The following is a 14,961-nucleotide window of genomic DNA, read 5'->3' as shown; positions in this document are numbered from 1 at the left end:
GCTCCTTCTACCTGTGCTGCTGAAAACCCTTCGGGGGAGCGTGAAGTTGGTTCCGTTCTCGTAACCGGTTCCATTTACTGATCATGGAACTAGTTTCGTTTACAGAACTCAGAACCAAGCTGTGCTCCGACCCCCAAGCCCCGCTTCGCACATGTATCAAGCCCTCCAAGCACACCGGCGTGCAAGCCCTAGAGGAGCCGGTGCACAGAGCCTGTAGCCCAGCTTCCTGTAAGGCAGGACGCGTGGATGTGGGAGTTGGAGTTGGCATTAATGAAATCAAATAAAATGACATTCACCAGCATTAAAGAAAATATAAACAGCAGAAGAGTGTAAATGTGTATTAATTTATTTGTCGGACCTGATGGAAAGCATTACTCAGAACTAGATCCGTGGAGGAGCAGCTGTACAGATTAATCCCCTTCGGGGGTGGGGTAACCAGTATTAAACGTCACTAAAGTGGTGAAAGTTTATGGAGAACCAATCAAACTCCACAAAGATGAGACTGAAATAAGAGAAAGAAGAGAAAACTGACCTGTGGAAGGCTGATGGAAGAGTCGAAGTGTTGGTGTGTCTCAGGTGAACTGTGTCCTGGAATGAAACAGAACCTCACCTGGTCACACAGGTTCCACCAGCGCCAGTGGGAGGAGCTTAGTTGGAATGTCTGTCAGATATGTCCTGATGGTAATCTCAGTCTGAGTAGGCGATCTGGAATCTCAATAGACGTAGATGCATAACATACAGCAAGTTGAGATACTGTTTCTCTCTCACCTTGTTTAATGTCATGGATTTAAAAAGAGGTTAAAAAAAAAAATAAAAAATTAAAATGACAACAAATAACAGTATAAAGAGTAAAGTCTAACAGGATGTCCAGTGTCCATGTCAGTGTGTTTCCAGTAGCAGCAGGAGTGCAGTCCAGTCCTGGTTCTGAGGTGAGAAGGTGCATCATGGAACCAAATAGCAGCAGATATGACAGTAGAGACATGTTTAAAGTGCAGAAGACAGTCAGCAGCTGATGGACAAAACCACAGGATCTAAGTCTACTGAGTCTGATGTGAAAACAACAGTTGAGGGAGAGTGTTTGTGTAAATGTGGGGGTGGGTTACAGCCTGGGGGTGTGTGTGTGTGTGTGTGGGGGGGGGGGGGGGGGGGTGGACAGGGTTCAGCGTCCTGATGGATGAAGGTGTTCTGCAGTCTGGTGGACCAGGCTCGGAGACTCTGGTACCTTTTCCCTGAAGGCAGGATGCTGAAGTGGGAGTGGGAGGAGTCTGTGGGTGGGGCAGGTGTGAAATATGTCTGTGAGGGAGGGAGGAGGGACACCCATGATGTTACTGTCTGTGTTCACTATGTGTTGTAGTGTCTTTGGGCAGGAGGCGGAGCAGCGTCTGTACCACACACGATGGGGGCGGGGCTTGTGCTCTCCTCAGTTTGTGGAGGAAGCAGAGGTGTTTTCTTTTTTTTGTTTTCCACTTAAGTTTTTATTTAAATTTTATAAACACATAGTCATCAAAAACAACAACAACAAAACCAAACCTTGCTTGGGTTGTAACAGTGCATTCACATTATTCAGTCCTTCCATTCTGGGTTCTGTAATCAGTCCATTTATTCCATTTTTTGTCCATTTGTGCTTCTTGTAGTTGCAGTTTGTCAGTTATTTTTTCCATTGTATACATTCCTTCAATAATTGTGATCCATCGGTCCTTTGTTGGTGGTTCTGTCTTTCCCCAGTTCCTCGTAATAACTTTTTTACAAACCACTAAAAGTATATGAAGCAAGTATATGTGGTTTCCCATTACACTTTCATCAGACAAGTTCCACAAATACAGTCCATCACAGCACACTGGAATCTCATCCCCCATTATTTGTTGTAACACTCCACACACCATCTCCCAAAACACACTTATTTGATCACATTTACAAAAGACATGCATGCAATTTATGATTTATCACTATGTTGAAATCTCCTCCGTAAATTAATATGCCTTCAGTTTCCATTCCTGTTATATTCAAAATAGATCTAAAAAATTCCTTATCACTTCTTGGGGGTCGTACAAATTTACCAGAGTACCAGAGTTTGGAATTAAAATGTTAGCTGCTTCAGCCAACACAGCCCTGGGTTCTGTCATAAACAAGCCGAGAGTCTGTAAAGACCTTGGTTTGGAACATATTCACAGTTGTATGATGCGTGTGTATGTCCTGTTCTAAACTATGCTGCAGTTGTATGGGGGGCCAAACAATGTCCAGCTTTAGATGCTGTTGAAAACAGAGCCATCCACTGCTTTCTTGGGGTTCATAAGTTTGTCCCAGTTTTGGCAGCGCAGGGTGACATGGGTTGGGTTCCTGGTGCAATTCAAAGAAAATGTGAAATGGTTAGATTATGGAATCGAATTATTAATATGTCAGATAATCGAATAACCAAAAAAGTATTTGGCTGGAGTAAGACAAGGTCCCCTTGGGCGGCAGAGGTCAGAGCTGTCTTTGCAGAAGCACAACTACAATATATATTTCACAACAACCTTTCATGTAGTATTAATAAGATCAGAGCGAACCTAATGTCTGCTTTTAACGAAAAATGGATGAATGGGATCCTGACTAAACCGAAGCTGCGGACATACATTTAACTAAAAAACACATATGAAACAGAATTTTATGTCAGCACAAATTTGACCAGGAACCAAAGGTCCCTAATTGCTCAGTTGTGAACAGGAATCCTTCCCTTGGTCTTAGAAACTGGGAGATTCACCCAAACCCCAGAAGAAAACAGACTTTGTGGACTGTGTGATTTGGGGGAAATGGAAAATGAATCACATTTTCTTTTTTATTGTCCTCTATATGATGAACTGAGAGCCCCTTTGTTTGATGATATGTGTATCCGAAATCCTGATATGTTCTGGAGCACTGATGATAAGATGAAATGGTTGTTTAGGTGTAATGTATATAAATTGGCATTATTTGTTTGTAAAGCCTGGAAAAAGTGGCAGATGTGTTTGTTTAAATAGGTCAGTATTTTGTTTTGTTCATATCCATTGTGCCTATTGTCTGGTGTTTGATTTTTGGTTTGTATTTTTGGTGTCTTATAAGCCCATGTAAGGGCTGGGCATGTTCTTTATGCAAGACACAATAATAAAAACATTCATTCATTCATAACAGTTTCATTTTCCAGCTTTCCCTTCAATATGACATATCTTCCCTCTTTATCTTGGATTTCTTTTTCACAGAGAAATTCCATGAATTAGATGTTGATATTATTACTCCTCTTCTATTTCTTTGTTTATACAAACTGTCGTATGAATTCCTATAGCCATATTTTTGTTAGTTCTTCATGTTCTGCCTTAGATAGGTGGGTCTCTTGTAGAAATATGATTTGAACCTCCTCTTTTTTCAGTTTTGTCATGACTTTTCCTTTCTTTAGAGGTGAATTCAACCCATTTATATTTAGTGACAATATTTTCAGACTGTTATATTCCATTATACTGAGTTATTACATGTGCATGTTCACCCAAGCAACTCGAAACAAAGCAAATGTGAAACATTTTATGAACAATATGAACAACATTGAACTTCCATATTGGGGTACTCACCCTACTTACCCCAAAGTCCCTGTTGGAGGGTGGACAGGGATTCCTCATCTCACAAGGGCCCATCCCTAGACCATGTTATATATCCAGTTTGTAGATCTGTCCTCTGTCTAGAAGTGCTCAACATTTTTAAACTTGTTCCCTTCTCTGTCGGTTAGTAATGAATTAAATAATTAGTTTAAGCCACAGAATGCGAGTAATCTCCCACAGTGATGTATAACTTTTTGTTTCTATGTAAATGGAGCCTGTTTAATACCAAATATTGCTCTCTACTGTATCCCAGTCATTATATTTTTACCACTTCACATTTATGTTATTTATTGAATCCTTACCCTGGTCAGATTTTTCAATAAGAGTGTTTTGTACATTTCTCTCGGTCTCTACTGTACTTTTTTTTCTTCCACTTTTAGGTTCTTCTGTAACACCTTTATCAGGATCATTTCTTTGATTTCAAACTGCAGAAAGTTGACTACTACTGATCTCAGAGGCACATCTGTGCTCTGCTTTTGTGGAGGGCTTCTGTGAGTGCGCCGTATTTGCAGGTGTTTCCTCAGCAAGCTCCAGTTCTGTTCTTAGGAGTTGATCATAGAGTTTCCTTCTGTTTTTTTCTGGAAGACTGAAGATGTGGATATTATTTCTCAGTGACCTTGTTTCCTGGTCCAGTATTTTTATTTTTTTTTTGCTTGTGTTGGGTCTGGTTTAGTAGTTTCAGCAGTGCTTCGTTTGCATCAGTATTTTGCTCCTCCAGCTCAATTATGCAGCCCTCAGCTTTGGCTAACTTAGCCTTCTGCTCTTGTAGCTCCTTGTTATTTTTTCAGAGTTTGTGGTAAATAGCCTCCCTAAGCAAAGTCAGTTCTTTTTTCATTTGTACTTATGTTGTTCTTAAATTCTTGCAGCTCCTCTCTGATGTTTAGGTGGAGGTCTTTTATGTCTCTGCTGTTGCTTGGTAGCCCCGCTTGGAGGATCTTGATGTGGTCTCCAGGTTCAGCCTCATTGCGTTCAGGTAGTGTTGACATTGCAGCCTGTTCTTGAGTTGATTTCTTGATTCTGTGGCTTTTGCATTGATTATTTCCAGTCATTACAAGGTATAAAATGTTTGTATATCAAGTCAATCAATTTTAGTGGGGCTATTTTAACCGACATGCAGGAGCTCAAAACTATGTGGCTACTCTCTTCAAAATTTTACCAGAAGTCCATGTAGGTGGTCTTTAAGCATACATATGTGGGTGAAAGTCCTCCCACACTGGTCACAGTTTTATGGTCTTTCTCCAGTGTGGCTTTGTTGATGGCATTTTAGGTGATCTGCTGTGCTGAAAGTCTTTTGACAATGCTCACATCCATATGTTTTTTGTCCTCTGTGGATGCGCAGGTGGGTCTTAAGCCCATCTTTTTGGTGAAAATCTTCCCACACTGGTCACAGTAATATGGCCTTTCTCCAGTGTGGATGTGTTGGTGGATTTTTAAGTAATCTGCTGTGATGAAAGCATTTCCACAATGGTCACAGCCATATGGTCTTTCTCCAGTGTGGATACGCTGGTGTCTCTTAAGCCCAGCCATTTGGGTGAAAGTCTTCCCACACTGATCACAGCCATATGGTCTTTCTCCAGTGTGGAGCTGCTGGTGTCCCTTAAGCCCAACCATTTGGGTGAAAGTCTTCCCACACTGATCACAGTCATATGGTCTTTCTCCAAAGTGGATGCGTTGATGAACTTTTAAGTCATATGCTGTGGTGAAAGCCTTCCCACACTGGTCACACTCATATGGTCTTTCTCCAGTGTGGCTATGTTGGTGTCTTTTAAGCCCACTCATTCTGCTGAAACTCTTCCCACAATGGTCACAGGCGGGCTTTCCATCCATGTTTGCTGGAATCAGGTGATCTTTGTCTTTGTCCAAATACAACTTTTATGTTTCACTTAAAATCCACCTTTGTCTTCTTTCTACATCAAAACACAAACACCAGAAGAGGTGGTTACTGAAATGCAATGAAATGTAACAGAACAAACATCTCTTTCAAACCAGATTAAGCAGAAAGACAAAACTGATTAGTTAGGTAACTGACAGAACATTTTCAAGCCAACCAATATTTGATGGTTTCTCCTTAAGAGATGTGTTTCCTGTATGAGACCAAAAAGTAACAAATAACAGAAATATTGAAAGATGTTGATAAATATTCAGTTAACTTCTGGGTCATACCAAATCGGATATCAAATGCCACATTTCCAGTACGTGAAACCAGCTTAACTTGGCTCGGCTCAACTCGACTCTGGTACCAGGTCCCATTCCTGGAGACCGTTTCCATTACAGGATACTACCGACGTTACAGTACCTGGATGTCATAGCAACGCGGCTACTTCTGTGTCGTCTGCTCAGAGATGCTGAAAAAACTCACTTGTTGCATGTTGTATCGTCAAGCTCATGCTGAATTTTTACATCTGAACCTCCTCGACAAACCATGGTGTAGTTTTGTGGGCTGTCATGTGGATTAACCTGCCACTATATTTACTGTAAACTTCCGCATCTGTTTTTGTAAAACGGCGGGTCACAGAGACAACTCCCTGACCAATCAGTGGTCTGCAGTGTTTACACATCACATTTTAGTATCTGGTCCCCAGTCCTGGAACCTCGGCAGAGGCGATAACACAAAACTAGTACTGGGTACCAGATTCCAGGTCATTTTTCATAATGGAAACGCAAAAAGGCCAAGTCGAGTCGAGCCAATACCACGTAGTGGAAACGCGACAAAAGATGTCAACATGAAACCCGACATTTGGTCCACTTGCTTATTTCCAATTTTTAATTTTTGCACATAATGAAAAGAATGAAAAAGAACTTGTTTTTTTTTTTATTTGTACATGGATAATGAAATAAGTAGTAATTTTTTCGTTTTCCGATTGTGGATTATCATTTTAATATGAAAATAACAAATGATACACAGATTGTAGTGTACTGCTTTTTAATGCAATGGTTTAAATAGGGTCAGAGCTTCAAAAAGACTCATTTTGCCATCACTACACACACACACACACACACACACACACACACACACACACACACACACACACACACACACACTTTCTCACCTGAGAAATTACGGGGGGGGGGTTGTGCTTTGTTTTTATTTTCTTATTTTTTATTTTTAAGACAGAACATGAGAAATAGTCACATTACCAGTACTATTATTTATTATTATTAGTAGTAATAGTAGTACTCTTTTTTTTTTTTTGCCTACCAGTGGCTCCTCCTCCAGCAGTTGGTGCCCTACTAATCCACCTATATGGCCAATGGCAGGACCCGGCCCTGTTCTCCAGAATATGATCATGGATCAGACAGGCTTTGTTGGTTTGGGACTGTGCGTTGAAAAGCTCCATTTTTATTTTGGGTTTAGCAGAGATCCCCTGAAGTGGTCCAAACAGGCTGGAATCTGCTCCACATTTTCTATCCAGCTTGGAACGGGCCAGTCTCACGATATTTCCAGCGGTACAACTCCCTACAGCAGCTGCACACTGATGACGCTTACGGGCTGTGACACAGAGACCTGCAGACCAGAGGGATGTACTGGAGATGGAGCAGCTGCACAACTCTAACTGAGAATGATCAAATCAAACTTGCATCCTCACAACCTCAACTAGATCGAGAAGCATAACCCTGAGGTCTAAATGGACTGAAGAAGGGGGAAAAAAATCAGCATATTTCTATAGACTACAAAAGAAATGTCAAGAATAAAACTCCATCAGAAGCCTGATGATAAATGAACAGGAGTGCACAGATCCAGCACTAATAACCAAAGAAATCAGTGCATTCTACCAAAATTTATACAACTCATCCTACTCTGAATATGACGCTGATGCCTTTCTAGATCAAATTAAAGATTTCACCTCTCAAACTGACAGTGACCTTAGAGATAAGTGCGACAAAGACTTTACAGTCAAAGAATCAGACAAAGCTGGTCTGGTCCCTGGGCTGTGGCTGTGTTGCTGGGGGTCATGTGGGGGGTGGATGGTGTGCTCCCCTCCTCGGGCTCTGTGTGCTAGGCTCCACCCCCATAGCCATATTAATTGAAATTAATTCATGTAAATTTAAAATGATAGTAATTGATATAAACACATTGTTATAAATATTAAATTATTTAACCTATTGTTGTATTGTGACTGCCTCCCACCGCCACAATAACACCAGCAAATTAGATTATTGGTATTATTATTATTATATATTTTTGTGTTGTTGTTATTATCATTAACATTAGTACAATAATTATTATTTTCCCTCTCACCCCCCCACACACACTTTCATTCACACTCCCCTCTTCCCCTTTTCCTTATCAACCCTAATTAAACTATATTGTTTAGTTGTTCTTTATATTTATCTTTTTCATTGTAACATAATGTTGTCATTGTTGTTGTTTGTCAATACTTTGTTGTTGTTGTTTTTTATTTATTTATTTGTTTGTTTTTCCTTTTGTTTATGTGTTGTTGCTGTTTTTCTGTCCACTATGTCCTGTTAACTGTATCACTAATAAAAAAAAAAGAAAAAAAAAAAAAAGAATTAGACAAAGCTGTCATGCACGTAAAACTAGAAAAATCTCCTGGGCTGGATGGAGTAACTTCAAACTTTTACAAACACTTTTGGACTTCACACAGAAATATTCTTTATTGGGTCTTTAACGAAGCTACAGCGTGGGGAAGCAAAATTTACAATATTTTGAGGCGGGGATTGAAAGACAGTGTATGACCAATTAGTTTATTGAAAGTCATGAGAATTTATTTGCCACAAGAAAATGTACATAATAGAAAATGTTTTTATTCTATGTGTCCTCCTTCTTTCTCACTAACTGCCTTCACACGCTTCCTGAAACTTGCGCAAGTGTTCCTCAAATATTCGGGTGACAACTTCTCCCATTCTTCTTTAATAGTATCTTCCAGACTTTCTCGTAATAGTTTTGCTCATAGTCATTCTCTTCTTTCCATTATAAACAGTCTTTATGGACACTCCAACTATTTTTGAAATCTCCTTTGGTGTGACGAGTGCATTCAGCAAATCACACACTCTTTGACGTTTGCTTTCCTGATTACTCATATGGGCAAAAGTTTCTGAAAAGGTATGGATAATAGTGTTAGGTATGATTATGACATCAATATATGTTTGGTTTCAAACAACTGACGTAGTGCCTGCTGAGAAAAAACAACTAAATGTTCATTGTAAATTTTGCTTCCCCACCCTGTATATCTAATCTGTTGTTGCCAACTACCAACAAGGCCTCATCACACTCATTCCAAAACCAGGAAAAGATAAAAAAAAAAAAAATTCTTTGACAATTCTTGTCCAATCACACTTCTAAACAATGATTCTAAAATACAAACCTACATTTACACTAACAGATTAAAAGGAACCATGTAATTAGTGAAAGTCAATCTGGCTTTATGAACAACAGACCCATACATAACAATATCAGGTTAGTTCAGGACTTTTGAGGGTGAAGGATTTCTTCTGTAACTTGACTTCTACAAGGCCTTTGACTCATTAGAACACCAATTTCTGTTTAAAGTTTGATATCTGTTTGGCTTTGGTCCAAAATTATGTAACATTATCAAGTGTTTTTATAATAACACAACCAGCTCAGTAGGACTCTGTCAGGGCACCTCCCCTCATTTCACCATTAACAGAGGAGTCTAACAAGGATGCAACATCTGTCCCTTTTTATTCATCCTACCAGTAGAAACATTAGCAATATTTATTAAAAACTCTAATTTGAACAAACTGAATGTTTTTGATGAACAGATAGTCATTAGTACGGAAGCGAATTGCATTCACAAAAAAAAAAATTTCGGCTCTGTTTTTCTGAATTAATGAGATAATTGTCTCATAATTACGAGAAAAAAATACGTAAAAAAAAAAGTCGGCGCTGTTTTTCTGAGTTTACGAGATACTGTTTCCTGAAAAAAAAAAAAAGCTCTGTTTTTCCGAGTTTATGAGATACTGTTTTCCAAAAAAAAAAAAAAAAGCTCTGTTTTTCTGAGTTTACGAGATACTGTTTTCCGAAAAAAAAAAAAAAAAAAAAAAAAGCTCTGTTTTTCTGAGTTTACGAGATACTGTTTTCCGAAAAAAAAAAAAAAAAAAAAAAAAAAAAAAAAGCTCTGTTTTTCTGAGTTTACGAGATACTGTTTCCTGAAAAAAATAAAATTGGGCTCTGTTTCTCTGTCAGTGGGACAGTGGTCCCTGGTCCAGGCAGGAGCTCCTTCTATCTGTGCTGCTGAAAGCCTCTCGGGGGAGCGTGAAGTTGTTTCCGTTCTCGTAACCGGTTCCGATTACGGAGAACCAAGCCCCGCTTCGTGCACGGATCAAGCCCCTCAAGCACACCGGCGCTCAGAGCCTGTAGCCCTGCTTCCTGACAGGGCACGACCGCGGTGATGGGAGTTGGCATTAATGAAGTCAAATAAAATGACATTCAACAGCATTAAAGAAAATATAAACAGCAGAAGAGTGCAAATGTGGATTCATTTATTTGTCGGACCTGATGGAACGCATTAGTCAGAACTAGATCTGTGGAGGAGTGTCTTGGTGTACCGGTTCACCCCCCCCACCCCCATAGCTTTCCACCTGGACCTGATGGAAAGCTGTCCGGGGGTGGGGGGGGGGGTGAACCTGCTGGAGAGGTAGTGAGCAAGAAGAGAAACAGACTGAAGCCCAAGTGTACCGAAAGGATTTTGTTTTTAAATAAAAATCTTTTAAACATCCAAACCCTCTTCCCAGTTTCACCAGCATTTTGTTCTTTGTAACTGTTGTCCTAACAGTTCCTAGTTGCACAAGCATTTAACTTTTTTCTGTTTGTTTTTTTGTAAATATATTTTTGAATTTCTGTCAGTCTTGCAAAAGCATGTCCCCAATCCATACAATATTTGATGGCACAATCACATTATAACACAAGAATATCATTAATGTCTTTTAAGAAAGAAGACAAAAAATTCAAGATTAACACAGACCCTTTATTGGTAAACATATGTAACAGTGCCTTGCTGTTTCCTGACCCTGTTTCATGCAAATGCTATGTGCACGTCTGGCCAGCAGATGTCACCATACTTAGTGCTTCAAATGCTTCAAAACACTGAACCATTTCAATACAATTGCTTCAGATTGATTCAGTGGTTCAGAAAGCTTCGGTTTCTCCATCACTAGAAAAAACAGGCAGACAGACAAACAGGATCCAAAAACGCTGGTTAGTAACACACAAGGCGATACGAACTGGCACAGGACAGGGGAAAACACAGGGCTTAAATACACAAGAGCGGGAGGGAAGACAATGAGACACAGGTGGAACAAATCAGGGCGGGGACAGGTAATCACACACAGATGGAAATGATTAGGGAAAGGAAGCAAAGACACCAGACATGACACACGAGGAGAACTTAGCAAAATAAAAATGGAAATTACTGACAAAACACACAAGACAGACAAAACCAGACTAACGTCTGGTGGCAGACATGACAGTATATGATTAAAGTGCAGAGGATTTGATAGTAACTTTGCAGAAGAAGAACTTCACTTCCCATAATGCACCAAAATGTAACGTCAGACCTCATCGGCAAAACTACCTGAGCACATGGTGCAAAGTGTTGTGATGTGTTGATGGGCAAGTGTAGGAAATATAGATAATTACAGAGTTTAAAATGTAGGATTGTGATTACATGGTTCACAGACATGGTTCACAGACACTGCCATTCTGTTTTGTTTTGGGGTTTTTTTGTTTTTTTGATGTTGTATTTGAATATTCTGAATATTTGACGATTTTGAAAAATGTTGTAATTTCCTAATTATTCTAATTGTTCCTGAACGCCTCATATATTGTTTACGTGTGCCTGCCTTGAACGTGAACAGAACTCAGTTCCGCTGTGAGGGCACAGAGCTGATGTGAGGGACTCGAACAAATGTTGGCTTGAAAAAAAAAACTTTTGCTGCAGTCCTACTCTAGTCCTCTTCTGTGCCTAAACCAGCTGACACACAAGGAACAGATGTACTGATGAGACGGACAAATGCAATGGAAAAAGGACATTTTCTCCTAATGGGATGAAGAGATCGCCAATGGAAATTGCTAGCTAACCAAAAATGTCCATTGAACTGGATGGATTATTTGGCCAAACTGGATGGGATTCATAGGACCAGACGATTTTGTTTGGAATAAAGTTGTGTGGGTGACCGCAGCAGGGGGCAGACAACCGTCCAGAGGAAGTGAAAACACTTCAGTAGGCTTAGCTTTGGCTTTTCATGACTAAATACTTTTAATGCTGTCGTACTTTGGTCCTACCAGGCAACCGGGTAAACCACCTTTCAAGCTAGTTAATTATCGACCGGGACAATTCCCGGTGGGCAGGTATAATATTTAGGCCGTGAGGGCCGGAGTTCACTGTAAATATATATTTAAGATTTTATTTATCTTTTTTTTTTTTTTTTTTTTGCCGGGGGGTGGGGGTGGGGGGCAGTGTTTAGTCATAGCACTGGGTTGATCACGTAAGCTGCTGCTGCTGTTCCTGGGCCGCCGCCCCCTCTACTAGCAAACTGTTTTGTTTTTTTTTCTTCCTCTTGTTTGCAGACGTGCCATGACCTGTCGAAATCTGTCCTTGCATACAGTTAGTAGCTCTGTACTGTAGCTGTGGAGCATATATGATCTGTGCTCTGTAGGCTGTGGATGGTCAGCTGTGTTTGCCGTTTGAAACATGGAAAATAGAAAGAGCAAGGGTGTTGTGGAGAAGCAAGAATTAAAAAGAGGAAAGCTCTGGAAGCAAACGAAGCCAAATGTGCCAAAATCTGCAACTTTTTCACAAAAACGACCTCCCAGTTGGAAACAACTACTGAGAACGATGAACCGGGTAAACCACCTTTCAAGCTAGTTAATTATCGAGTCAAAGAATTGTGTAGCATTGTGGCGTGGAACATAACGTTATGCAATTTAAATAATAGTATGATGCTACGCCACATAACTGGGAAACTTTGTCTTGTAGCTCCTCAGAGTCAGAAAGCAGATCCAGCAGCAGACACCAGCCATGAGCCCACAAGTCCAGAGTGGGCAGGTAGGACTGCTCAGAGAGGGAAGATTATTAGAATAAATAGGCTCCAATGAAGAGTATGGTGTAGGCCTGTTCAGTATGAAAGGTGCTCTGAGATGCTCCATGATTCAGCACTACATGAATGAAACTGACACCAAGGCTTTGCAAAATAGAAGAGTTGTGCTGAGAATTATGACCATTTTTAAAATGTGCTTTAGTGTCAGAAGCAGAGCCAGGAGCCAGTAGTGATGAGGGGATTGCTCCTGTCAGGATGGAAGGAAAAGGTGAGCTGTTGGAACAGACTGTGTGAACAAGCATTACAGTAGTTCCAGTAAAACCACTTTCTATACCCAAACGATAGTACTGGCATATTGTTAGAAAGTCCACAATGTTAATGTATTGTTTACATGTTTGTTGAGTTGAATTGAAAGTTCTTTTCACTATTAGTTTATTTCTCTGTAAGTTGTCATATGTCCTACGCTCTTGAATGCACCATTGCCGTACCGATGTTGTTGAATGTTAATACGTGAAATGCGGTACTGATTAGTTTGTTCCTTTACTTTTCTCCATCATTCACCTGAACCACACCCCCAACCCATTCCCTGCTGTGTGTAAATGCCAGAAGGTGAGACTAATGACGTTATATTATCTAAGTTGGATGTATTGTTGAACTTTAGTTAGTGTATTGTTTAGCTGTGCATAAGCTAATGCTGTCTCATGCTGCTGTGTTGTTAAGGCTTATAAGCTAGGTCATGTTGTCTGTGTGCTTCGTGGGGTGTATACAGGGGCGATTTAGTTTCTGTTGTGTGAACCAGGTGATGTAGTTGAGTGCCAAGTACAGTCCTTTATGATTTTGGTTATGCCACTCTGTTGTGTATTGTGTATGGTGTCTGTTATACTGATCCTTACTCCATATTGTTATTACAGACCACAGCAAATAAATCATACATTGGCTGGACATCTGTCTGCGTGTTCTTTGGCTGGAACTGTCACGACGGGGAAATGAGAGGACTCAAATGCACGGTACTGAAGGGAAAAAATAAAAGTTTATTTAACAAAAAATGAAACCCCGACAACGAAAAAACCTAACACAAAAACTAAGGCAGAGTCCATAAATGAAAACCAGACAACATACAAAACCTGAATCAGAGTCCATGGATGAATATGGATAAATGTCCGGCCTATGGAAAGGAGTGAGGAGAAATGGACCAGCGCTGCATGGCTGCAAACCAAAGCCTTAAATAGGCTGAAGGTAATTGGTTGCAGCCACGCAGCGCCAGCAGGTGAATCTGATGATGATGATAATGATGATAATGAAAAGGAGGAGCTGAGGGTCACACAGGCACAGGTCCATGACCAAAAGGGAGGAGCAAAGAGTCACCCAGGCACAGATCCTGACAGGAACACCATCTTCACACCTTGCCGCTCTAAACCAGTTAAATTCTTGGAGACAAACCACCTCTCCTTTTACCTGTTTTATTTTTATTATTAAAAGTGAGACAGTAAATACACAAAGCCCACAACTGAAAGGCAATAGCATAAAGCACTATCAAATAAGCCTGCATATTTTGCCAATGTAAATATCTGAATTGGTTAAGTAAGTCAAAATGTCTGTAGATATTATTTTTTATTGTGATACAGGTGCAGGTGAGTCTAGGGAAACTGGAGGAAGTGTGAAAGGGAGAGCAGAGTCTACTGATGACAGAGGAGCAGCTCAGCAGCACAACCCTGAACCACAAGGCACAAATGAGACAGATGAAGATGAGTCTGTTGTTAGCTTTGATTACTTTGCTCGCCCTCAGTCACAGGATATACATACATTTTTTTCTTATCATCCTCATCAAACCCCTAATATCACTATACCAAAAGTTTTCAATAGATGGAACAAACCGCAAGTGGCTGACTTACTGTGAAAAAAATCACGTAATTGGAAATATTTTAGAAAGTACACTGAATTACAAGGCTTTGCAGAACAGTGTGTAGACCTAACATGTAAGGTTATAATTACATGATTTTAATAATTGGTCGTGATCTAAAGTGTCTGAGGTATGAAACTCCAGGGCTGAAAATGAGTCTCAGTCCGGCCCTGCCTGCATCCATGGATGCATCTTCATAAAATCCCAGTGTGGGTACTGAACTGTAAAAACTTTATGTTTGGGGACTCTTCTTTGTTGCTCTACTGGTCAACAAATTTAAAGACTCATAAAGTACACACAACGTTAAAAAGTTTCTGTATCACCATCTGTGGAGTAAAATTGTGGAATAAATTGTGTGTGGTGATAAAACAAATATCAAACATAATTCAGTTTAGAAAAAGATTTAAAAAATTATTCTTGTGAGGTACAGTATTT

General features: G+C 40.0%; 3 protein-coding genes and 1 pseudogene across 3 annotated transcripts in view; 1 reads left to right on the top strand and 3 right to left on the bottom strand.

Annotated features, from left to right (window-relative positions):
- LOC115436247 (protein NLRC3-like) overlaps positions 1–676 on the bottom strand; it is a 34,491-nt gene extending 33,815 nt beyond the window's left edge. Inside the window, exon 1 of the mRNA XM_030159044.1 lies at positions 533–676. The gene's annotated coding sequence lies outside the window, so the exon portion shown is untranslated. The remainder of the gene's footprint in view (positions 1–532) is intronic.
- LOC115436241 (NLR family CARD domain-containing protein 3-like) overlaps positions 1–14,961 on the bottom strand; it is a 1,147,354-nt gene that overhangs the window by 116,052 nt on the left and 1,016,341 nt on the right. The gene's annotated exons all lie outside the window — the stretch shown is intronic.
- LOC115436275 (zinc finger protein 664-like) overlaps positions 1–14,961 on the top strand; it is a 1,196,486-nt pseudogene that overhangs the window by 641,972 nt on the left and 539,553 nt on the right.
- The window catches only part of LOC115436287 (zinc finger protein 431-like), a 676,852-nt gene that overhangs the window by 143,080 nt on the left and 518,811 nt on the right, over positions 1–14,961 (bottom strand). The gene's annotated exons all lie outside the window — the stretch shown is intronic.

The sequence above is a fragment of the Sphaeramia orbicularis genome, chromosome 16, assembly GCF_902148855.1.
Source record: "Sphaeramia orbicularis chromosome 16, fSphaOr1.1, whole genome shotgun sequence".
NCBI classification, from domain to species: Eukaryota; Metazoa; Chordata; class Actinopteri; order Kurtiformes; family Apogonidae; genus Sphaeramia; species Sphaeramia orbicularis.
Note: the sequence above shows the minus strand (reverse complement) of the source record. Positions and strands in the feature narration are given on the sequence as shown.